This window comes from Sciurus carolinensis, chromosome 13 (genome assembly GCF_902686445.1).
Source record: "Sciurus carolinensis chromosome 13, mSciCar1.2, whole genome shotgun sequence".
In the NCBI taxonomy this organism is placed as follows: Eukaryota; Metazoa; Chordata; class Mammalia; order Rodentia; family Sciuridae; genus Sciurus; species Sciurus carolinensis.
The window spans coordinates 87,528,040-87,552,564 of NC_062225.1; the positions used below are offsets into that span (position 1 = coordinate 87,528,040).

General features: G+C 51.1%; 1 protein-coding gene across 2 annotated transcripts in view; it reads right to left on the reverse strand.

The window, feature by feature from the left end:
- Positions 1-24,525, reverse strand: part of Hpcal1 (hippocalcin like 1) — a 92,820-nt gene that overhangs the window by 67,615 nt on the left and 680 nt on the right. The window contains exon 1 of one of the 2 annotated variants that reach the window (XM_047522368.1): positions 23,334-23,598. The exons of the other annotated variant lie outside the window; for it this stretch is intronic. The gene's annotated coding sequence lies outside the window, so the exon portion shown is untranslated. Of the gene's footprint in view, positions 1-23,333; positions 23,599-24,525 lie in introns of those variants that run through there. 2 annotated transcript variants of the gene reach the window in all.

Here is a 24,525-nt window from a genome sequence, read left to right on the forward strand (position 1 = left end):
GGTCATCAGCTGGGTCCTAATCTGGAGTCCTTACGCAAAGAGGAGATTAGAACAGAGAGGTGACCACGTGAGGACACAGGAGTAAGACAGCACCACCAGACCCGCTGAGCACGCACAAGTAAAACGAGCCCTGCGACCGACCCCTGGATCTCAGACTGAGACGAGAAGGCAATGACAAAACGGCCTGAGAGAACCAGGAAGAGGAGCTCACCAGAGACACTGCAACCAGAGCCAAACCTGCGGGCTGGGGATATAGCTCAGTTGGTAGAGTGCTTGCCTCATAAGCCTCAAAGCTCTGGGTTCAAATCCCCAGGTCCACAAAAAATAAAAAAAATTAAAAAAAAAACAAAACAGAGCTGAACCTGCACTGAAGCTTTGGGTCTTATGCAATTGCCTGGCCCTGCCCCTTAGCAAGCCCTGCTCCGGGGCAGGGAGCGGGAGACTAGGTCAAGATTATGCCTCCTATCTAGCTGGAGGGAGCTTTGGGGAGCTGGCCTTATTTCTCTTGTCCTGTCCTACTGGGAGGAGTATTAAATAGATAGAAACCGACCTGGATCACTCCTGTTTGAACTCAGAGCACACAGGACCTTAATCGTTGAACAAACAGGCCACTAATAGCGGTTACCCCATTAGGAAGTCCTGACCCAATGCTGAGGTCGCAAACCCTAGTGTTGATATGGACTCTAGAATAGGATTGGTGCTCCCAGGGCAACGTGTCCCGAAGGTCAATTGTTTGAGTCAATTAATGATTTGCCGACTTTGACTTGCTTCGTCTAGGTAGACATCATTCAGAGGTTATTTTATACTCCAAGGTCACCCAACAGAAAATTCTATTCAATAGATAGGCTGCTATCTCTAGTAGAGGTTTAATATGTTATCTGTGTGAACTAATTAATCTAAGATGCATAGTATCTTCTCGTCTTATTATTTTATTCCTATCTCGCCGTGGGAAGGTCAGTTTCACCGACTGCAAGTGAGACAGTTAAACTCTCATTTAGCCATTCACGAACAAGTCCCTACCCAAGGAACAAACGACTGTGCTACTTCGCACAGTCAGGACACTGACGGCTGAACACCTCACCAGGCAGACAATGCCTCAGAGGCTAGTATGCGGTGTTCTGGGTAAGCAGGCGGGGTTCTTGTTTGCTGAGTTCCTCTTTCCTTAAGTGCATTCCTGTATTGAGCTAACAATTTTATTAACAAAAATTTCATTAATTAGTCTACTTTCGGGCTGGGGATATGGCTCAGTTGGTGGCGTGCTTGCCTCTCAAGCATAAGGCCCTGAGTTCAATCCCCAGCATTGCAAAAAAAAAAGAAGAAAAAAACAAAACTACTTTATTAAATTGCTACTATCAGTGATCATTTGATTTGGTAGAACCTGACGCAAGGAAAGAACCATTTCTTGTCACTTATATTAATGGTATGCTCCTATTAATAAATCATGGTCCAGGAGGGTGACCGTGAGGCAAGGTCTGCGAACATTGAGCTTGGACGCTTTCTCAACTGATGGTGGCTTTTCAGTCGACTATGTCAATTTCAGCTTTTACTCTCTACTTCAGGTTATTTCCTTTTTCTAAAGAGCTGTTCTTCAGATGAACACTGACTTTTACCTTGAGATCGTGGGGTCATTTTGGTCGTTGGTTTTTGTTTTGGGTTGGTTGGTCTTTTGCTTTGCTTTGTTTTGGATTATGGCTTCTTTAGGTAAATCTGAAGTCGAGCTAGGGTTCCAATCTGGACAACTGGTTTCTCACCTCTACTTTCAGGTCTGTGAACACGCTTCTGTCGTGAAGGCCCCCACTGTGTCATGGCAGCCTGAGCAACGACTGCCCGGGCCTGGGGTCAGGTACGCTCCCAGGCAGGAGGAGCATCCCTCACACCTCCTCCACATCTGGTGCTCCTCGCCAAGGTCTCCTAACAGAGGCCCTGAAGGTACCCGGCAGGAATAAGCAGTCAATAAACGGCCGTCAGTTCCCTGGTCACCAGAAGGATCCGAGCTGGCACCCCAGGCAGAGCTCACAGCCCAGCCCATGAGTGGTGTCCACGCATGAGCCCTCGACACGTGCAGAGATCATGTGGCCACACTGAGAAAGAAACCCCTACCTTGCCACAAACATCGCAGTCTACAGGGAGATCAAAGGGACCGGATTTAAATAACAGGAAGTGTTTTGAAGGCCAGAGCCCACGGGTGTGGGTGCACTCACAGCAGGGCTCACTGCTCAGCTCCTGGGGCCTAAGCAGAGACTCCAGGACCCTCACACAGCTCTTCGGGGCGGCAGCCTGGGCCCTAAGGCCCTCATTAGCAGAGGTTGGCTGCCATCGCTCCATCTGGGGAAACTGGCAAATCCGAAGCCAGGGCGCTGTGAGCAGCATCGTCCAAGAACACGTCCAGGGGGACTTTAACACGGTCTTCCTGCAGCCAGGAACCCACCTGCAGCCCAAGAATCTGGGCTTCAGTGAAGTGAGGTGCACAGACTAGAGGCAGGGAAGCCGGGAAGGCCCCAGTTCTGAGGAAGAGACTGGTCTACATCTGCCAGTGCTGCTGTATTGAGGCACCACTGCTTAGTGTTCACACACCACGATTTCATTGTAATACAGTTCTGCGCCTCAGGACTTCTGCCAGTCTCACTGGGGGGGACGTGTCAGCAGGGCTGTGAGCTCATTCTAGATGCTCTAAGGGAAAATCCGTCTCCTGGCCTTCTCCAGCTTCTGTAGGCCACCTGCTTTCCTTGGCTTGTGGCCCCTTCCTCCATCCACAAAGCCAGCAGGACTGTGCCTCTGGGCACATCTTCCACAGCTGCATCTCCTTCAGGGCGCTGACAGCTGGGACAGGTTCTGTGTGGGGGGGGGGGGGGGGGGGCGGGGGTGTGTGTGTGTGTGTGGCACTGGGGACTAAACCCAGGACCTGCATGTGCCAGGCAAGTACTCTACCACTGAACTATTTCCCCAGTCCTTTAACTTAATTTTGAGACAGGGTCTCACTAAGTTTCCCAGACTGGCCTTGAACTTGTGATCCTCCTGCCTCAGTCTCCTCAGTCACTGGGTTTACAGGACTGCACCATGTGCCCACCTGGGTTTTCTACTTCTAAATGTCGTAATCAATGTAATGATATAATCAAGGACACTGTCCCCACTTCAGGATCCTTGATCTGCATCACATCACAAAGCCTTTACCATGTAAGCCACATATCCACAGGGTCCAGGGTTAGGACAAGGACATCTTCAGATGGAGGTGGGGGATCCTGCTCAGGATACAAGACAACACAGGAGACAGAGTCACCAAGTGGAGCAGTGGGTCACTAATTTCTGGGTACATAAGACCACCAGGGCGGTTTAAGGGTATTCTGAGAGTTCCCTCTAGGGACTTTGATGCCAGAAGGTACAGGAAGGACAGGACTCTGCATAATAAATAAATTCCCCAACGACTCCCCCCAGAGCCAAGCATCTGGAGCAGAGACTGTTCGGTGGGGAGTAACTCAGAGCTTGTCAGTGGTAGTCAGGGTTCTCCAGAGAAACAGAGCCAGCAGGACATACAGAGATAAACAGAGACTTCTTATGAGGAACTGGCTCGCACAATCATACCAGCTGGGAGAAATCCCGCCACCTGATGTCGCGAGCTGGAGATGCGGGACAGCCAGTGGTGAAGATTCTAGTCCAAACCAAAAGGCCTGGGAGCCAGGAGCTCAGCATCCAAAGGCAGGAGAGAAGAGAGAACAAGTTCACCCTCCCTCCATCTCTGTGCCTTTCCAGGCCCTCAAGACAGGATGACGCCTGCCCAGCTCCGTGCGCCTGTTCATTCAAATGCTTAGTCCACTGACCCCAAGGCCAACTTCTTCTCAAAACACCCACCCAGAAAGGATCCTGCACCACCTTCCTGGGTGTCCCTTAGCACAGCGCAGCTGGCACCACGGAGCACAGACCTGCTCTGCTCTGGCACTGCCAGGCTGAGGGGCAGACACACCAAGTTCCAAAGCAGATTCTGTCACCGAGAACTGCCGGTCCTTGGACAAGTCACAACCTCTCTGGGTCTCAGTATCCTCCTCTGTAAAATGGGATCCTAGCCATCGTGTGCCTACTGGAGAGTTCCTGGGGAGACACACAGGGTGCTGTTCCCAGAGCTGCCCCTCCACATCCCACAGGGCCAGGCTCTTCCTACTGCTGTCCTGCTCCCGAGCTCTATCAAGAGCTCAAGGACCGAAACAACCTCCACTTAAGTCCTTCACACTTACTAAATCTAATAGGCCATTATAAATGAAGATTCTGGAAATGAAAAGCTATGGGTCTGGTGTGAGCCATAAATCACCCACTTATGGATACACATATAGTAAGTCATTAGCACTAACACCATCTGCAGAAAACGCTTCCCAGAGAATTAAGCCCCCTACAATTTGGCTCTAAATAACTCCATTCTCTACTGGAATTTGCCAAGGCTCTTGGCCAAAATTAAGTCCTGGCTGAAGGAAAAAGTACTTACACCCACAGATGACTATGGTAAGTGGCTCCTGTCCTAGTCTTAAAATAAAAATCAAATCAGAAAAAAAAATCAATTGTTCCTTAATATTAATGAAATAAAGGAACTAACGTGAATATAGCACTTTGACAGTAATAGTTCACATAATCCTCATGCAGCCTTGCAGGCCAGTGGGTTTACATGTTAAGAAACTGAGACTCAACAAAGTTAAGTGACTTGCTTGACGTTCACAGGGCCAGAGAGCAAAGAACCTCAACCCCACCAGGCCCACCACCATGTAGGACGGGAGAGAAGTAACTGGCATGTCCTTCCTGTAGGTAGCCCCTAAGAGGACCTGAGGACTTACGTGCAGCACATTCTGGGGTCACAGAACTCTCTGAGAAATCTTGTTTAATGTGGAATGCAAAATACTCTCCCACTCAGTCATGGCTGCACGTTCAGGAGGGTGGAGAAGGTAAAGCAGGATTTCAGGTGGACCAGGTGACAGAGTCCTTCCAAGGTCTGCAGAAGCCACTGGGAGGAGACTCGGCTGGGCACCCACAGTGAGAGGACAGGGCCATCCCACCAGTGCACCCCTGCCCAGCAGAATCGCTCGCTGGGCTTGGTGAAGAGGGCTGCCCACGGGAGCGGAGGCCTGGGGCTGAGCGGACAGCCAGCAAAGACCAAGAGCTGGGGGACAGAAGGAAAGGGCAGTGCGTCTGGGTAATGGCAGCGGCCCAGCTCCCTGGGATGCAGGGAGGATACGGGATGGGAGGCTGCAATGGCCAGCGGCCCGGGCTGGGAGCCTCGAGCATCTGCTAGCGAGCACTGGCCAATTTTAAATGCACAGGGAGGTGGGAGGGGGACATTGCCCAAATTCCACCCAAAGGGAGAACCCACATGTATCCTCACTTACTAATGTGCTCAGGAGGAGAGCAAGCGCAGAGAGGCTGGGCAAACCCTCCCCGCGCGGGCTCAGGAGGCCGCAGGCCAGCTTCGCTGCGTCCTCTCCCTTGATCTCAGCCTCACTGGGGGCACGGGCCGCGGGCGGGGCCAAGAGGCGGCCCTGCCTACCTCACAGGTGAGGAGGCACAGCTCAGCGCACAGAGGTGGGCAGGCAGGCCAGCCAGCAGCACACGCCCAACCTCCAAAGAGGGGTTGGTCAAGGTTTTGAAAACAGGACCAACCACAGGGCTCCCACCATCTGCCGTAACAACGAGGATGGCGGCCAACTCCTTCACTGGCTCCAAACCACCCCTTCCCATCGCCTCGCTGGGGCAGGCCTGGGGCCGGCGGGGGGGTATCCACCCACGGTCCCTTGGCCAGGGGCCTGTGAGGGGGAGCCCCGCCCTGCACTGCACTTACTTGGAGAAGAAACTCCCCGGAAACTCGGCCAAGCTAATTAACTTTTACACCCCCCGCGTGCGACTGGAAGGAAGTGTGTCCTCCCAGGAGCCTGCTGCCTCCTGGGTGTGCTCCATCTGGGACCTGAGCACCCGCAGGCACCGACGCCTGAGATGGAGTCTAGGCACCTCAGGAGAGGACAAAGGACAGGCCCTGTGGGGAACGCCCTCCTTCAGTCTCCTGACCCTCTGCTTCCTCGGGGCCACACTTCCAGGCAAGCGCTCGGAGACGATCTGCAGCAGGTTAGATGTCAGTAAAATAACGAATTTCCTAAGCAGTTTTAAAAGTCCCGGCTGCGTTTTCATTTCCCAACTGCTCCCCAGAGTCGGGCAAGGCCAGTCAGACTCCCGCTCACGGCCGCACCAATTAGCCCCAAGCGAGCCTGGGAAAGCAGGGCCCCGTAGACAGGAGGAAGCCAGGAGGCACCTGAGGCAGACGTAATATGCACTTGCAGCCACACGTGTGGCGTCTTAAAATCACGGCTGCGTCAGGAGGCCACTCTGCAGGGACACCCTACAGAAACACCAGGCAGCCCTGGCCCGCGGCGTTCCCTGCAAGGCTGGGTCAGCGGGATGCTGGGAAGGGAGGTCAGCCACCCAGACCCGCTCTGAGCAAGGCTCTGCAGAAGCAGGAGCTGGGAAAGGCCGAGTGCACAGGAGGGCCACAGTCCCACCCAAATCGCGGGCCCCTACACCCACCTGGCACTGCCACCCTGGCCCAGAGGCCATGGAAAAGTCACCCTATATATGACATTCCTGCCTCATGGACTTAGGGCCTCAGAGCTGGAGCTGAAGCACAGGCACATTTAAGTGAAGATGGGGAAGAGCCTGTCTGCACTGCAAACCCTGAGGTGGAGAGGGAGCGCGAGGTAAAGGGCACAGGCAGCCAGAGTTCAAACCCCAGCAAGCCCAGCAGGACCACCTCCCACCCCGCCAGGACCAGCTGCCTCCAGGGCAAGAGGATGGAAGGACTGCCTCTGTCACCAAACACCAGTGGTCAGGCAGGGCAGGCCCCGGGCCGTTTCTGCACCTGCCCTCATCCTTACGGCTCACGCTTCTCCAAAAGGAGGGCTGGAAACCAGCAGGCAAGAACAGCCGAGTTAATGCTGCGGTAAGCGCCCAACAGACGCGTGCCACTCAAGCCGGTGAGCGCTGTCCCCAGAGCAAGGAACCCAGGCAGAAAGGAAATGGCTCCCCTCCCCGGGTCACCCCCAGTAGTTCGGGGTGAATCTGGTCTTGAGTTCGCCAGGTCTCCAGAACCCCAGACCTGTCTGCAGGGCTATTATGACAGAGCTGGCCCGGGAGGGCTGCACAACAGGCCACTGACAGGATAGGGCGGCTGCCATGGTAACCGGAGTCCTAACAACTTTGGCATTTCCACAACCTCTGATTGATCCAGGGCTCAAAATTAACATTACAATGAATCAGTTATTTGCATTTAATTTATTTTAATTGGCTTTTACATAACAGCACGTCTGGATTCCTCACCCTTAATAACCACAGGGCCAACAAGTTCTCAACCAGAAGACCCTGAAAACAGCTGGATGCAGCTCCGGTTCCTAAATGTCCCCGAGTGCCAAGAACCTCACCTGAGTATCTTTTGCTTAATTCTCCTCTTCCCAGAGAGGATGATCCTGGGTCACACTTAAAAGTGGAAGACGGGGACATCCAGGGTCTCTGTGAAGTAGCCGCCATGCAAGTTGACTGACCCAGTGCCTGGAAGAACCCTGGCATGTGCGGGCACCCCAAAAGTCACTGGTGGAATGGATGGACATGGGATGACTCCACTGCTCCAGTCACGGTGCACGAAGCCCCAGGACAGGGCGGGCTGCGTCATGAAGGAGGAGGGGCGGCCAAGGTGGGGCACAGCCTGTGGAAGAGGGGCCAGCTCAGGGAAGGGGGGGAGGAGCATCTCATGTGGTGCCAACCCCTTAACTCCCAGCACACACCAACCTGGGTTCCTCTTAGCTCCCAAGTGTCAGGCAGAAACCAAGGCAAGAGCCCAAGTGGAAGGGAGGAACAGGGACAGACAGGACAGGTTTGGTCCCTGCTCTCCAGGAGACTCTGTCTACTGTCAAGTATAAAGTGCACAGGGGACACTGGGAACAGGATCTGTGGCCACTGGAGATGTCCAGCACGCTTCCTGAAGGATGTGTGGGTGCTGGCCAGGTGCAGGTGGGAGACAGGGAACCAGGGATCCCCAGCAGCAGAAGCAGCAGGTACAGAAGCCCAGAGTGACAGGGAAACAGAGGCTGCCAATAAACAGAGTCCAAGTTATCAGCCTCGGGAGGTGGTAACCCTGGTGGCCATCTTAGAGGCCAGCTTGCTGGGATGCGGGGAGTAAGGCAGAGAAGGGGCTAGAATGTCTCCCAGGCCTGCAGACAGGCGTCTGAGCGGACAGTGATCAAGCTGGGGACTTGGAATGACAGATTCTGAGTTGAACGCTGCATCCATGAGGAATGCATTTGGCTGCAAATAATATAAAATCTGACAGACAGTAGTTTAGACAAGAAAGGGTTTTCTTTGTGTCACAAAATAAAACAACAGGGGCAGGGGTTCAGGGTTCAGGCACGGTCCAAGAGGCCATCAAGCTGTTTTCTTCTGCTTCGTTGTCCTGAGCACATGGATTTCTGCCTCATGGTCACAAGAGGGCTGCCCTACTTCCAGAAATTACATGGGCAGGAAGATAGATATTCCGAAGACATTCAGAAATGAAGCCCTTTCAATTGGCCTTGAACTTAACTTCTCATCACCCAAACTTTCCAGGTGCCCCTGGCTGGGAAGTCAAGGCTTTCATTTGCCAGTCTCTTGGAAGAGAGGCCCTTGCACTTACTGTTCCTGTGCCTGCCAGTCCCTCCCAGTCAGAATCCTTGTGTCTTTCAAGACTTTGCTGCAGGTCACCTTCCCTTGGCCTTCTCTGACCATACTAGGTAGAACTGTCTCTCTACATACCTAAAAGAAATGAAAACGTGTGTCCACACAGAAACTTGTGCACAAATGTTCCAGCAGCATCATTCATAATAACCCAGAGTGAAAACAACCCAAATGTTTGTCAACAGATAAGTGAGCCGGACACAGCAGCAGAGCCCTATGGTGGGATATTTTTCTTCCTATCAAGGCATGAAGTAAGAATAATGCTGCCACAGAGAAGAACCACAAAAACATTATGCTCAATAAAGGAGCCAGAAACAAAGGCCACATATTTTATGACCCATTTATCTGCAATGTCCACAATGGGCAAATCCATAGAGATAAAACATAAATTATTGGCTTCAAGGGCCTGGGGCAAGAGAGACTGAGGAGTGACGGCTGCTGGCTGTGGGATTTCTTTCCGGAATGATAAAAAGATTCTTGAGCCAGTAGCAATGGACACTCACCTTTGTGATATGCTAAAAACAAGTGAATTGTGCATTCATTTTTAAATGGTGGCTTTTGTGATATGTGAACTCTATCTCAATTTTAAACTTTTCCCTTCACAAAAAAAGAGTCTCCCTCTTACCCACCCGCCCCCGAGGATCCCTCCTGCATTCACGTCTCAACCCTTCAGTGTTACTACCTTGTACTACATAATCTGCATGCTTAGTTTACTGTCTGTTGCTCTCAACTAGAACCATAAGCCTAAAGGGTGGGGTTCCTGCTGGACCTTCCTTGTTACGGGGTCTGGCAGGCAGCATGTGAGTCACTCAGTGAGCGGGTGACAGCTCAGTCAAGGGACCAGAGCGGCGCTCACTGCCGAAAGGGTATCTTTCCTCACCTGGAGATTCTCTCTCCAGGTCCAGTTTTTGCCCAGAGACTACTGAACATGGGCCCTGCCCTCAGGAGGTCCCCAGCCAGGTGGGAAGATGATGGCCCTGGTTTGGAAGTCAAGGGTCAGGCCCAGAGTCTTGCGGATGGCCAGGCCAAGGGAGCGTGAGCAGCAGGGTCTCAGGAAAGACCCAGGAGAACTTGAAGGTGCAAGTGCCCGCACGCCCCAGCCTCAGCTCCTTGTTCCTGACACCAGGGACTCCAGAGGTGGCCGTCCCCCGGGAACAGGGTTAAGGGGAGCTGCTTGCTAAGTCCTTGCTCTGATGCGAGTCAGCCTGGCTGGCTGCTGTTGAACACATTTCAACCCGCGTGCTCGGTTCCCAGGACACGGCAGCACGTTACTCCTGGCCCAGCAGACGGCGGTGGGTCCTGGAGGTGGGTGAGCGAGGCTCAGGCCTCCCATGGTGCAAGAGGGAAATGAAGGCCCAGGCTGGCCAGAGTGGGGAAGGAAGAGGGCTGAGGCTCAGAGCCCGCATTTCCACAGGGAGCCACGAAGACCCTACAAGGCAACCAGTGATGTGTGACAGTCACGTGTGGGGGCGCAGGCCTGAGGGCAGAGCGATGGCGGGCCCGGCGTGGCACCCTGCGGTCCACAAGAGGTTCAAGGACAATGATCGCAACCGTCCTGGGAGGCAAGTGGTATCACTCCCATTTCTCAGATGAGAAAATGGATGCTACCAGGCAGTACTCGTCAAAAGGAAGACCAGGGGATGGGGTGCAGCTCAGTGGCACAGTGCCCGCCTAGCTCGCGAGAGGCCCTGGAAAAAACAACAACAAGGGTGGGTCCTGCAGACTCCAGGGCTGCATGCAGCCAGCACGAGGGTGGGTGCTGTGTGAGCTCAGGGAGGCGGAGGACAGGGACAGAGCCCACAGGGAGCAGCCTTCCCGTGACAAAGAAGGGTCCAGTCACTACCCACTAGGCCGTAAGAGTCAATCAGACTCAAGAAAGAAACCCTGTCTTCCAAACTGAATTCCAAAAGCCAAAGGCTGGGGCCTCAAGGCTGAGGCCTGTTTTCATCCTCTGAGGCTAGGAGCCTAGGTCATGCCACGCACAAGGCGGGGTCTCTCCCGTCACCCATGTCCAGCTCTGCCACCAACTTCCTGCTGCACCACGAGCAAACTTCTCAGGCAGCTACAAGGCCCCCGTGGCCCCACGAGTTTCCCAGCATGTGCCAAGCAGGCCATCTGCAGGAGGCTTCTGGAGTCCCCTGCTTGCCACAAACACACGACGAAGGGACCCACAGCAGGAGCAGAGGGCAGGACACCAGCCTGGGACTCCGACTGCTGATGGGGCAGGATGCTGTTCAGGGGGCTGGAGGGGGCCAGCCAGACGACAGCAGCAAGGGCACCGGCAGCATTCAGCAGACCCGAGCAGTGCCACGAGTTTTCCACAGCCAGCCACCCAGGGTCCCCTTGGGAACCACGGAACGGGAGGCTCCCGAGAAGAGGCGTGACAGGGCTGTTTCAGGGTACCAATGACCAGAGGCAGACTGGAAAATGGCTGCAAACAACAACAGATGGAACAAGCACGTGTCACCGACCCAACCGGCACGTACCACTCAACCCGGGTCAGCGCGAGAGTCTCCCCAGGGTTCTCACCCCTGGGCTGGCACCGAGTCCACAGCAGGTCAGCTCAGGTCCCCCTCGTTTTCCCAGAGTCTGTGACTGTCATGGCTTGGATCGTAAATGTCTCCCAAATGCTAAAAGCTTGGTCATCAGCCTGGGGCACTACGTGGAGGTAGCAGAATGTTTAGGAAATAGGCCCGAGTGGAAGGAGGTTAGGTCATGGGGTACGCCCTTGAAGGGACTCTGGCACCCTAGCCCCAGTATTCTCTCTGTTTCCTGGCCATCATGAGGTGCCATGTGCTCCTGCCATGATGCGCTATACCACCTCAGACCCAAAGCAACAGGGCCAAGCAAACGTGTACTGACAACTCTAAAACCATAAAACCTTTCCTCCTTTTAAGTTGTACGTCTCAGATATTTTGACACAGCAACGGAAAGCTGACTAACACAGGGATCATGCCGTAACAAGCTCACCGGGCAGGGTTCCAGCAGTCTAGCTTCGGTGGTGCCCAGATCTGGGTTGGCATACAACATATAATTGTTGAACTATGCTATGGTTTAGATATGAGATATCCCCCAAAAGTTCATGTTGAGACAATGCAAGAAAGTTTAGAGATGAAATGATTGGGTTATGAGAGTCCTAATGCCCTGAGAGGGATTAACCAGGTGGTAACTAATTAGGCAGACTACTTCAAATGGAAAATTCTTGTAATTCCATTCTCTGGTATGAGTTTTTCTAGGGCTCTGGGAAATGTTATAGATAGTGTGATGTGCACAATACCTCAGGGAAAAATCTTATTCTCCTCTGCATCAAGTCTCTATTTAGCTTCAACCATAATCTTCAAGGAGTCTGTGGGTATGAGCATTGATCAAAATCCACAGGTACTGGAGAAGTACCAAGACTATGGGCTTGGTCTGTGACCTTCTGACTGGTGGTATCAATTAGCCCTTAGGTTGAACTTCCATTTGGGCCTGCCCCCACCTTCCATTTTCCAGCTGCTCCAGGACAAAGGAGTTGGCTGCAATGGTGGGAATGTTGCTACAGGTTAACTTCATGGATTGGTCTTTACACTTGAAAAAGAAACTTAATTGAGGCCCATTACCCTGATTGCCTGACCATTAATTATTCTTATTCATTATCAGAATAAATCACCACATGCAAATCTTTTACACAAAAATCTAAAGTCGTGTTGCACATGATACTACTAGCATTAAACAAATCAATTTAATAAGTAAAACAAGTTTAAAAAAAAAACAACAGTTGAATTTCTACTTCATTTCCACATGGCATTCATGACAGTTTTATAAATGAATATATTTACAAAGTGTTTAAATCTAAAACTCTAGCAGAATACATTTAGAGGGGGCCTATATCTACATAAGATACGAAGATTATATTGGTTCATTAGTAAAACAAGTTTTTAGGTTTCATAGAAGAGGTCATAAATAAACATATGGATATGTTTACATATAGGTAGAAAAGGCATTTGCTCAGACAAAGTAACTTGGACTTGAACTTTCTCAAAACAGAAATCTGAGTTATACAGTTTAATATAAATATTTTGCTCAAATTGTTGAGACACCTGTGACTCTAAATCTAATCAGAGAAAGGCTAATTATGCATCCCTCTAGTTAAACGACAGCGCAGCAAGAAGACTGATAACGTGTTTTGGCAGGCAGGGTGTGGCTGGAGGAGGCACAGGGGCATGGCTTTGGGGCACGCATTTTGCCCTGGGTGAGTGGAACTCTCTCTGCTTCCTGGGGATGCCCTGGGCTGCTTTCCTCTGCCACACCCTTCCACCAGGATGTTCTTCCTCACCTCTGACCTACAGCAATGCCATTGGCCACCTATGGACGGAGACCTCTGAAACTATGAGTGCCAAGTAAACTTCTCCTCCTTCAAAATTGTTCTTATCAGGCCTTTTGGTCAAAGAAGTGAAAAAGTGCACTAAAACAAACTAATCTGTTGAATTCTAAAGGATAATCATCATTCCCACTAAAGAAGTATCCCTAGTTTTATGAAAAGACTTTGTTGTTGTTTTGGATCATGGTCTTGATGCATTTAAGCATTACTGGCAGGAAAAGGAAGGGTACAGCATAAACAATTAAGCAAAACAGGATGGAGGGCAACAATGTCAAACATTTCAACTAAAATGTCTGACCTTTGTTTTAGAAAAACTTAATTCACACACATTCTTTCAGAAATCTCACCTACCGTGAGGCTTATTCCTCTTTCAGGACAACTGGTATACCCAGGAAACCACAATGACATACCTGGTCTCCATGGCAACCTACCTGTCTCCAGTGATGGGTGAGCATGCTTTCTGCCTCGGTGTTGGATCCTAGAAAAACCTGAGGATCCAGCATTTGAAAGAACAATTTCTGAACATGGCATCCACATTCATATTTTTTTAATTTGGCTTCCTTATGGTGAAGATCATGAAATTATGCGCCAGATATGATGGAATTTTGCTGATGATTGCAATTTTCTTTTTCAGCTCATAAATACAGATAGTGGACTATAAAGAGGTGATTTATTAAATCTCTAATCCAAGAAACTATACACAGACACCGAGCTCACAGCAAATGCAACCTCGGGTTTCCCACATTTTATAGCACTGTTATTTGCCTAGAGGTGGCCCAGTCAGCCACATCTCTCTCCCTCACTCACCCTGAAATTAATCTTTCATATTAGGCAATTTCCCTGATGGCTGGCCTCTTCTTCATAACTTTCCATTGCTGACTCAATATCCTGGACTCAGATTAAACCTCTAAAAAATGATGGGGAATGAACAGTCTTTGGAGGGACGCCACTAAAGTCAGGCATGGCCCTAATGAGGGCTGAGATGGCCCTGCTTCCCAGCCAGCAAATAAATGCAGTCAAGCCAACGTCAATTGATGTCTGTGTCACAGGGAGGGGAGGAAGGATCCCCTCCAGGAGCCCTCCAATCCCCAGGGCTGGAGACCAGCAGGTCTGTTCCCTAGGGGTCATGAAGGAGGGGCAGCGATAGGTATAGAAAAGGTTATTTCCAAAAAGGGAGCTGGAACCCATTAGCCAGCTAGAGAGCTAGGAAGGAGATGCTTCCCAGGGAAGCAGGGGCTGCTGGTACCAGGACACAAGCACCCAGGGTGAAAACAGCAGGAGCCGCAAAGCCTCCTTCCAGGTCAAATGGACGTCCGAATTCAAGAAAGACGCTGGGTCATGAACTACTACACCCTGCCACACTCCAATGGCGAATTTCTCAGAAGACTCAGAACGCCTTTCTTTACATACAGTTAATGCACTTGCTCAGTATTGAATTTAAATTCAGTTAACAAATTCTAATGGTGCATTATGACAAATTTCCATTAATTCAAATAATCACAAGTATGGGAGTTATGGGTTCCAGCCAGTCTGAGGACAAAGAGGAAGTCTGCTAGGCAAATTAAGAGGATAAGTCAGATACATGTGCAAACAAGGAATGGCACTTGGGTTCCTTTTAAAACCATTTTTCTTTCTAATTTCAAAAGTAACACATGCCCAGTGGAAAACTGAGAATGCATGGAAATATGAAAAAGCAGGAGAGAGAGAGAGATCACCCATGATCCCATCAGTCGACCACCATGACCATTTAGTATACTTCCTTCCCATCTGTTTTCTCTGATTTTTTTCTCTTGCAAACATAAGTGAAACAAAGCTGCATGTATAATTCTATATCACGCTTCTCAAACCCAACTTAGGAGAAATGCTTTGGTGCTGATTTTCAAGCCCTTTAGCTAATTCCACTAGCATGCTAGTATCAAAGGATTCTTAAGAACTCACTAGAAACCTCAATTGGAGGCAAAATCCGATCAGCAGTCCAGTCTATTAAAAATATTTTTGTCTGAAAACGATATTACTTGACCTGTACAATACTTCCTAATAGGGACTCTTCTTTAATTTGCAATTAGTCAAAACAAGAAGTTCAGTTGACCAGTGTCTCAGGTGATCAGTGGGGTAACTTTCCAGGAGGAACGCAAGGCACTGCTATAAGAAGGAGGGCAATCTCCTCCGCAGCGGCTTTTCTTGCTGGAGCATCCTCTTAGGGAATAGGAGACAGCATCTAAATAAGGCACTGGGTCTAGAGCCTAAGGACCAAGCTCATCTGCCGACCTCCACTTTGCTCCCACCAGGACTAACCCACTGCCATCACTCCCCCCAGGTCTCTCCTTTAACCGTCGTAATCTCAGATCCCTTAGTTCCAGGGGTTAAAAGAAAAGGTTGACCGGTGAGACAGGCAACACACAGAGCCCTGACCCTAACTTCAGCCCCTCCCACCCCCAGGTCTCCCTTCTACCTATGCTCCCCAAATTTGTTCCCCAATAGCACCAGTTCCTTCTGAATTGCAACGCCACCTCTTCATGTGCAGTTGCTAAAGTGTCTGCATTTTCTAAGAGTTCATTTTTTTGGAGTCAGTTTAGCTATGCAGATTCTCTCTATGCTCCACCTTGGGTATACCCTACATGCAAGTTTACATTTTTAAACATCTTTCCTGAATTGCAGAGCTGACAGCGGATTTAGGGGTTACCTAGCCCTAAGCCCCATTTGACAAATGAGGAAGCTGAAATCTTGAAAGAAAGCATTCCTTAAGCCAGGTCAAAAGCAGACATTAATAATGGAATGGGGGTCACTCTGCCAACCATAAGACTCGATGGCTTCCAGACCACTGCGCTGCAGTTTTAACAAATGCATAGAACAAACATGCACCAATCAACGATGTGCACAGAAAACACCACTAGTGCACTGACCACTCAGGCCTGCAAAGCAAGCCCTTCAGGCAAACTGTCAAGATCTTAAATAATTCAATGTACTCACCAACCTACAAGTGAAAAGTGGGGGTGGTTCAACCAGACATCTGGGCATTAACTGCGTTTCAGGCTGTATACCAGCAATGGAGGGTCATCAAGGAGAAATCCACAGGGTCCTCACTAAAGAGGCCCACTGCCCTGGGAGAGGTGGACAAATACGATGCCCACGGAACGAGGCCAGGCTCCATCCAGAATAGTTTGTTGTCCAGAGGGGCAAAGGAGAGCACCACAGAGCAGGTAACCTGGCTCACTGCTGGGTCTAAAAGAGTAGGTGAGATTTCCCAGCCCGGAATCTTCCAGATCAGTAATTCTCACGGAGCCACTTTCAAAAGAATCACATTCCACCATTCATCCTTGAGTTCTCTGTATCTACCATCATCCTGTCCAAACTCCCCTCACTCCCCTCGAACAGCAGGAGAACTATAAAGAGCTGGGATGGGCCCAGACACAAGCGCCCAAAGTCTGAGCATCAAGACTGAGACCATGTGATGTCAGCGATGGTGGCATTCATGGAGGTGGCATTCATCATGCTGGTGATGACAATGGTGATCACGGTGGTGATGGTGATGTCAGTGATGGTGATGGTAACGATGGTGACGGTGATGGTGATCACGGTGGTGACGGTGATGGTGATGTGGTGATTACGCTGGTGATGATGATGGTGATTACGCTGGTGACGGTGATGTCAGTGATGGTGATGGTAACGATGGTGATTGCGCTGGTGACGGTGATGGTGATGTGGTGATCACGGTGGTGATGGTGACGGTGATGTGGTGATTACGCTGGTGATGATGACGGTGATTACACTGGTGACGGTGATGTCAGTGATGGTGATGGCCGTCCTGATGGTGGTCATGATAGTGATGGTGATAGTAGTGATGCTGACGATGGTAATGACAGTGATCACAGTGGCGATGATGGTGATCAAGGTGGTACAGTGACTGATGACGTGGTTGTCCTGGGGAGCCAGCAACTGGCCCACAACAAGCCACGGGGGAAGGCATGATGAGTCATAAGGAGCCCTCTGCATTACTTGGAGGACCCCACATGAGGAAACCCAGAGTTCCGTCCCTGTGCTACATTTCCCTCTCTTCAGTCTCACTAACGCTAGTGGAAGCAACTCCAAAATGCATAAGCACCCACCTGACAGCAAACCCTAAGGACCACTGGCCAGGCCATTTCGTTTTTATATCCAGCAACAGCTTATGCCCAAGAACATATATCAACAAAAGTAGCAATTCCTCGTTCCCATTTCAGAAAAAAGGAGAAAAGCAGCCCCCAGAGAAGCCCAAGACCTTTGTCCCTGGCATCTACCAGAGGCCTGAATCTACCTGGGCTGCCTGGGGAAAAGATCCCCAAAGCGGCACCTGGGTTTTATGTTCCACTGCCAGAAGCCAAAGCCTGCCACACTGTCTAGGTCATGCCAGGAAGCAGGGACCCATGTGGCACAGCTGAAAGGATTTTTTTTTTTTTTTTTTTTTTGGTACCAGGGATTGAATTCAGGGGTGCTTAACCACTGAGTCACTTCCCCAGCCCTTTTTTTTTTTTTTTTTTTTTTTTTTGGGGGGGGTGCTGGGGTTTGAACCCAGGGCCTTGTACTTACAAGGCAAGCACTCTACTGACTGAGCTATCTCCCCAGCCCCCCCCCAGCCCTTTTTTGTAGTTCATTTATAGACAGGGTCTCACTGAGTTGCTTAGGACCTCACCAAGTTGCTGAGGCTGGCTTTGAATTTGCGATCCTCCTGCCTCAGCCTCCCAAACTGCTGGGATTAGAGGCGTGCGCCATTGTGCCTTGCTGATGGGATTTCAAGAAAGCACATCCCCGCCACTGCAGCCCCACCCTCCAGTGAAGCCTGGGAGGTTGGGGAGCCACCCATCCTGCTGCCTATGGCCCTGCCTCGGCCGCAGTCTGGGCTGCTTCCTGGATATCCCATAGTCCCTCAGCCAGAACTTTCTCCTCGGCCACACACAGTGAATCTGGAGTACTGCACAGTGTAGGGAATATTTTTTTACACACAGGTGATTGATTTAAAGAGGTTCTCACTTCTTTCCAGAAATGGATCAGAGGGCAACAAATGGAAAGGACAGGAGTGACAGGGAAAGGTGGGGACTAGCATCAATTCTGTTTTCAGGAAACATCTGTTAAATGCACAGACAGAAAGCAGAGTTGAACATCTTGCTGCTGGAGGGGAAGGTGCTGCCGTCCACACACCACTCAGAATGGCGGCCGGGAGCGTTTTCAGCAGTCCTTCAGTCTGCCAGCTCCCTCGCACCCAAACTCAGCAGATGCCTTCGAAGCACTCCTGGGGGAGGGATCAAGCGGTCCAGGTTTCATTATGTCTGGGGAATAACCTGCAGATCTCTGTGCAGCCCCCAGGTGTACAGTTACCGTGTGAGTGTGCGGACCTGAGAGATGCTTCTCAGAAGATGTGAAGCTGTAAAGATCCAAAATGGGAGCTCCCCAAACTCCAAATGGACCATCATCAGCTTCCCTCTGGAAGCCTGCACATGCACATCTGCACAGGAAGACTGAAGACTCCAACATTAAATGTCTTAAACCCGAATTTGAAAAGGAATATTTAGTGGCAGAGGAGATACTTACAACCATGAAGACTTGAACAGGGACAGAGGCAAGATGTTCTTCCTTTGCACTGTGGGAGCTTGCTACCTCAGTGAGAGCAAGAGGTCACCTTTCTTTGCCTCAGATTATACATCTGTCAAACTGGGTCTCCTCTGCTGGTCACCTCAAAACCCAATAAGCAAGGCGAGGACCACTTCTGAAATACGAGGGTGTCTAACCACATGGTCCACTGCTCTCCCGGTCCCTCTCCAAGGCCCCGCACATAGTTACTAGAATTTTACCTATTTATTGAGCCAGTCTGACTGTTCCCTTGTGGGCCAGATCCAAGGGCAAACGAAGATGCCTGTGGTACCACTCATGCCCTGAAAGGCATTCCCACTGCTTGGGACAGGATGACAAGACTTGTACAGGAAAAAGTGAGCACCAGCTCAGGCCAGGCCATAGGAAGATATGTAATTATGACCCAAATAGGGCAGAAGAGAAAGTGACCTGATTTACTTCTTGGTTCTAGTACTTTCTGCTGATGGGTAGCCTTGGGCTATTCATTTTTCTCTGGAACTCCTTAGTTTTTTTTCATTTAAAAAATGAGTCCTACGCCCTTTGCCTCACATATTCTTGGAGAAACAAAGTAACGAAGACAGCAGGGCCCCTCACCACCTGGCACCTTGCAAACCCTCCATCCCAAACTTCAACACTCTAAGAGACTCAAGACTTGGACAAAAGAAATGCGGGAAAAGCAGCTCCAGCTGGCCCCGTCAGCGTGCCTTGGGGGAAACTGCAGACACCAGCGCTGGGCCAGCTGCAGACAGGGGAGGCCAGGAAGAGAGCTCGCCACCATGCAGGGAGATGAGCGAGCACCCAGCCCCACTGGCTGGCACTGGGCCAGAGGTCACTCCTAACTGGAAGGCTTCAGGAAGGCATCCCAGAAGAGGCCCTGGAGCCAAACCTATGAGACAGGATGAAGAAAAGGCAAATGCAGAGAATCCCAAAGTTGATCCACGGGTGGCTGTCTGGGGCTGGGACCTGGGGTTAGGGAGCAAGTGCAAATAGGGACCAGACATCTCTGGATGATGAAAACGTCCTAATCGGGATTCTGGTGACAATCATACAGCTCTATAAATTGACCAAATATCATTTAATTGTACATTTAAAATGGGTTATGTTTTATATGAATTACTATATATCTTAATATTACTGTTAATTTGAAAAAACAAAAGGATGAGCTGAAGTCTTACAGATAAAGAAATCTGAGTGGGAGAGAAAACAGTCACTGAACATCCGGCCCCACTCCCAGACCCTGCACTGCCCACCCCTCTCCCAGGTGCCAGCTCCAAGATGCTTCTCCAGAAGTCCCTTTGGCCCTAGCAGGGGTGCAGGAGCTACCCTGCTGGCACCAGAGAGCCAAGGCTTGTTGATGATCTCCCCAGACCCCAACCCTAAACCTTAACCCCAGGCCGGCAGCAGTGGGAATGAGCGAGTGAGAGAATGACTCGGAGCAGGGAGGCAGGAGAGAGCGGATGATGAAATCTGTGTTCCGAGCAGCAAACTGCGGCCAGCGTGGTTGCAATGGAGGAACCAGCTCCTGGACTCCAGGGTTTGCTGCTTGGGAAGGGAAGCTCGGGGCTGGGGAGGAGAGGCCACGGCCACAGGGAGCACGGACCTGTTCAGGCAGGTGCAGTGAGAGAGGGAACAGAGCCCCTCAACTCTCCTGAGACATCCAGCTCTGACAGACAAGGAGAGGAGGTCGAAGACGCAGTGTCCACGGGAGAGGTGAGTCCCATGAGTCCCACTCTGCTGCGATGGGCACCATCCTGGGGAACAGGGCTGGGGCTGCAGCTCACACACAGCATAGGCAGTGTTGCCTGCCAGTGCGACGTGAGCACAGTAGCTCAGCTGGGGGACCCAGGCACGTGAAGGAGACTGCTCTAGAGACGCTCTTAGTATAGTGCCTGCCCCAGGGGACTCCTCACCAGCTGAAGGAGAAAGGGAGCAAGGAAAGATACTGAGGACGCAAGGGCACTGGAGCAAAATCAGGGAAGCCCTTCAGAGGGGAACCACGTACCTCCAAAAGCCTCCCTCCTTCCTCAGGATCCTCCACCTCAACCACGCAGCATTTAACAATCTCGAGTTTTCTTAGTCAAAGGCTGGAGGCCCATCACTGGCTGCTCGGAGAAAGTGCTCCTCTTGCCAGGCAGGTAGAGCTGTGCGGGCACCTCGCCCCTGGGCTCCTGGCTTCCTGCCACGTCGGGTTGTACTTCAAGCACCAAAGAAACAAATACAGTCCCCAGAAAACACAGTCGCTGGATTAGCAAGCGCGGGGGCGTAGTAGGCTTATTAAGGTAAAGGAAAACAGCCCCAAGAAGACCTCCTCCCCAGGCTGGAGGGGAGGGCAGCGCCCCCGGCCTCCCGAAGGGAGTCTTGAGTTAGTCATGCCTCATCAGTGCAGAGATGTGAAGCTTTGCCTCTGAAATTCAATCTTACTTGAAACAACATGGCCAAGGTAGGGCTCTCTAAAGGATTTACTGTGCTTTCCAGATGATTCAAAAAAAAAAATTCTTTAGACTTATACCTTGCTCATCAGCACGGAAGAAGTGGCCCACCTGTCAAACTGTTGATTACCTAGAGTTCTATTACATCCTGCACCTCCAGAGCCCAACCAATTTGGGGGGAGGGTTGAAAGTGATTTGAAAGAAACATTTCCCCTATAGGACAAGTGGTACTAAGAAAGCCCATAAGTCCTTCTCAGTAAATCTCCATAAGCAATTACCCTCTGGCAACCCCAGATTAGAAACTCAACCCAAAGGGAACAGAACAAGAGCTACATGAGATTCTCAGCTGCAGTCTTAGGGAGCATGACAACAACAAAGAAACCAAACGAGACAGTGAGAGAAGGGGAACCCCAAACTATAGCATCTGCTCAGCTTAACTCCAAACGTCCCTTCCCTCCCAGAGCACAATGACATTAGATGCTGACGAACTAGCAAAACACACCTAGTCCCCCAGCAAGTCTGGCGGACGCTCATCAATTGAATGCACCCTCCCACAACACACAAGGCAGTTTAGGTCCAAATCCTAATACAAACCTGATCCCAATGGAGATAAAAGTTGAGCTGCCAAGTAGCTTAATCTTTGGTACCAAATAAACCCTAGGGCTGCCTCTTAGCACCCTGGATTATCACTGGCTCATGAGTGAGTCTGGTACGCCATCATTTATGAGTAGCAATATGAGGTTCTAGAAAAAGTCTGGGGGAAGACACACTGAGTAACGGGGAGAGAACTGCATTTTGCAGGCACTCAGACAGAACTGCCCGGAGGCAGTCAGTGTGTTACTGACTGGAAATGGCAGCCCTTGGAAATGTGCATGCAGGGCTCTGAAGGCAGGTGTTGGGACCACCTGGCCACATGAAACTCCTAAAGTTCCAGGTAGGGATGGAGCTAGGTGAGCCCACTCCTTCTCTTATGATGGCTTAGATTTCTAATTCTGCACAGTCCTGTGGCCAGAAAAGAGGACTGAGATAAACTCTGAAGCAATTTGCTCCAGTTACTCTACTTCTCTTCAAATATCTCTCTAAGAGAGCTCTTTGGAAGTGAATGGGTCTTTGGCTGGAGTCAGGGCAAACCTCTTTTATTCTGGGGTTTTTCACTCGTTCTGGTTTCTCCTCAGGTCCAAACACCTTCCAGAAATCGGATTCCAAAAACCGTGACTCCCAAACTGCTATGGCACATTGACAGTTATGTTACATCTTTAAAATAGCATTTAAGTGGCACCCAAAGAGAGCAGGAAGACTAGAAGGTGATGCCAAGTCCCAAGACCAAGGAGAGACAGGGCCCCTGGGCCTCCCTTTGGCACATTATCCAATGAAACCTCAAGAGCTCGGCAATTACAGGCGTTTTCAAAAGTGAAACAGAAATAGATCTAGTGCCAAAACACCGGATTGCTGGAGACAAAGGGCTGGCTTTAACTAGGAAAACAAAACAAAACAGAGCAGCCTTTTGGTCTGTCTTCTGAGCTGAGAAAGCCAGATTGATTTTTTAAAAAATCATTATTGAATCTGATTATGGGGAAAAGAGTAGGATTCAGATCAAAAGCCCTTTCTCTTCTAGGATATTATAAAATCATTTGATGAAACAGAAAAAGGGTAGCATTCGAAGTGAACCCCTGACACCAAATCAGGATGAAAAATCAGCTTACAGTCATCAGGCCCAAGACCTCCACAATCCAGCCTTGGCTGGAGACAAATCCAATAACCCAAACCAGAGGCTTCTGATCTGGTGTCATAGAAGCTGGCAAAGGATTCGAGGAGAGCACTAACTAGCAACACCTGGGACTCAGGAAACACAACTCACACGGAAGAAAGCCAGGCCCAGTGTCCCTTCCCCAGCCCACTCCTCTCCAGGGTTCCATTTTGAGAGCTGGGGCACCAACAAGGTCAGTTTTCACACTGGGAAGAGTCCTGAGAGGAAGAAACCAAGGCTATGAAGGAAAGAACCACTGGCTGGGCAGAAGGGGGCAGGCACTGCAGCCCCCAGATGCCTCCCTGGCTCTGAGCAGGTGCTCAGGTGAGGTTAGCAGGGCATTTGCCCAGGACTGAACGCAGTAAGAGCAGTGTACACAGGCAGCACAGTTCAATTTCACAAGTAGTAGATTTCAAAACTAAATATTTTTGAAATTAAGATGTGAAACTAGAAAAGATCTCATACCCACCTGGGCCTCAGGCTAGGGAGCCAGGGCTGAAGGAGTTAGGGGTGGGACTGGAAGGTGTCCAATGCAGAGGCCCACAGCAAGACCCTCCTGGCAAACACTTTCCCCAGGGTGGAATCGGTATTGGCCGTTAAAATCTGGGGGTGGCCGGTCGGGCGCCTTGGCACACGCCTATATTCCAGCAGCTCGGGAGGCTGAGTTCAAAGCCGGCCTCTGCAAAAGCGAGGCGCTAAGCAACTCGGTGAGACCCTGTCTCTAAATAAAATACAAAATAGGGCTGGGGATGTGGTTCTGTGGCCGAGTGCCCCTGAGTTAAATCCCCGGTACCCGTCCCCAAAAAGCGGGGTGGGGGGCTCCTTCGGTGTGACCAGGTCAGACGCAATGCCCTGAGGAGCCCGAGAACCGCGTGCGAGGGGAGCGACACTTCCACACCACGACTCTCAGATTCCACGAGCTGCATCCCCCAGGAATTAGGCACTTGTTGAACAAAACGTTTCCCGACTCCGCAGTCGCTGCCTCTGGCCTGGAAAAGGGACCCCAGCACTGGCGCGGGAGCCTGCAGGGCTGGAGAAGAGCCCGCGCCTGTCGCTGCGCGCTCCCGCACACCCCGAGGTGGTGCCGAACCGCCCCGGAGGTGCCGCGAGAAGGCAGCGCACCCAGCAGCCCAAACTTTCTCGAATCTCTATGCTTCGTGGTTAAGTTGGGGCCGGGAGAGAGGCACAACCAGGGCAGGAGGAAAAATGTAAGCGCCCCGCCCACAATAAAGCAAAATCAAAAATTAAAAAACGAAAGCTGCTAATCCAATGAACACAGCACCTACTACGTGCCAGGCGCTGGGCCGAGAGCTATCTTTAGTGCGTTCCCATTCTAACTGTCACGACAGCCCCTGAGGGGGAGCTGTCCCCATTTAAGAGAAGCAAACGGCGACCCAGGGAGGTGGCGTATCTGGATGAGGTTGCAGTGCGGGTCACGACAAGGCCAGCCCTCGCCTCTCTCCCCCACGCCCCGCTCCCGGTCCTGGGAGGAGGGAAGTGATCGCAGCCGCTAAGGCCCCCACCCTTGGTCGCAGCGCCCAGGCTACCCACGTGGGCCGCTCGGACCAGCCTCCGGGCGGGGCTCGTCCCCGCTGCTTGCGAGGCCAGAGCTCGCCCCGTCGGGTCCCAGACTTCCCCCCAGGCTTCTGAGCTCCGCACTG